This window comes from Etheostoma spectabile, unplaced genomic scaffold, assembly GCF_008692095.1.
Source record: "Etheostoma spectabile isolate EspeVRDwgs_2016 unplaced genomic scaffold, UIUC_Espe_1.0 scaffold48, whole genome shotgun sequence".
Taxonomy (NCBI): Eukaryota; Metazoa; Chordata; class Actinopteri; order Perciformes; family Percidae; genus Etheostoma; species Etheostoma spectabile.
In genome coordinates this window covers 166896-168399 of record NW_022605618.1, presented here as the reverse complement: position 1 = coordinate 168399, position 1504 = coordinate 166896, and the positions used below count along the sequence as shown (strand labels likewise).

At 40.8% G+C, this 1504-nt stretch overlaps 1 pseudogene; it reads left to right on the top strand.

Annotated features, from left to right (window-relative positions):
• The first annotated feature begins 6 nt into the window (after nucleotides 1-6).
• The window catches only part of LOC116686778 (THAP domain-containing protein 6-like), a 3423-nt pseudogene continuing 1925 nt past the window's right edge, over nucleotides 7-1504 (top strand).

The window sequence follows — 1504 nt, the reverse complement described above, 5'->3', positions numbered from 1 at the left end:
ACCAGTCATACTCCTAGTTGCGTAGCAGCAGAAGAAACAATATGCCAGAGCACTGTGCAGAATATTCCTGCTCAAATCAGTGGACCATCGCAACAGGCCTCGGGGGATTACTTTTCATAACCAGAATTTAAAATTACCGTATTATTGGTTGTATTTTGTGACTAGAATATTACCAGAGAGTCGAGAAGGAGCAAGGATCAGTCAAATTCCATAACACTGACTTAGATTACAACTGACAAAAGGATGCCATTGTAGAAATAATACAAATATTGCTGGTTTAACAAGTATTTTAGTGGTAGCTACACTATTTTCTGAATGAAGTAACTTTTCAGTAGCTTAACTCCTTTATTTATCAAGTAGTTTGGCCACACAAGCTACACTTTTCTTGTCATGTGAAATTAGTGCAACTTAAAGTAGCTTCCTAAGTAGTGAACTATCCTACAGCTGTTTGTGTTACCTAGCTTGCTACACTTGACTGGGTGGTGGCTTTTGTGTAGTGAAGCTTTATTCATGGCAGAGTAACTGATAGCTTAGCTCACTACAATTTCCAAGTAGCTTGCCCAGCACTGTGTATTATTCACATGTAATTCACCCGAACAAAAGTAAGATACCTCTCATGTCTCATGCCCACCCCACTGACTTCAAATAAAGGCAACAGAACATCTGACTGTAGAATGGTTTGCAAACAAGCGTATTCACAATTTCAGCAACACTGGTTCATTTTCAACAGATATGCAGCAAAATAGGAGTTTTGTTGAAGAAAGGTTCTAAGAAATGTGGAGGAAGGCAATAAGCTTCACCTCCGTTGTGAAATGTTTTTGTGTAGACTCTCTCAAATCTTCCATTTTCCTTTTGAAGGTTTCCCAAGGACAACGATGCGAGGAAGAAGTGGGAAGTAGCTCTGAGGAGAGAAGGATTCACTACAAGTGTTTCCTCAGTGCCTTGCTGTCAACGTTTTAAGCAGGGCAATTTTGATAGGACGGGTCAGATTGTCCGACTTAGAGATGGTGTTATCCCATCCGTGTCCAGCTTCCCGGTTCACCTCCAAAGAATAAGTATATCATCATGAGGCTATTAGCATTCATAAATGTAAATATTCTATTATCAATCATAGGGCAGGGTGAGATACTTATCCCTTTAGTATATTGTATTATGTATTATGCTTCTTCATTTTAGTTAGAAAAGAGCAGAGCTACGTCTACCTCCAGAAGAGCTGAAGACAGCCTGTCTGTGGCCTCTCAGGAGTCCCAAGAAATAGCAACCTCACACCCACAACCTCAGCTCGGGGAACACATCGAGGAGACACAGTTTGGCATCAACAACCATCATTTTGACTTGTTGTTATTGGTTGTGTTTGTATTTCTTACGAGAAGACTGCGCCACATTACCAAACTCACCTCTTTAACTGCAGAAAGGGAGCATGAGAAAGAAGCTCTGCAAAACAGCCCTCTTTTAGGGGTTTTAGCTCATGTAAAGCTTGTGTGTGTGTGTGTGTGTGTGTGTG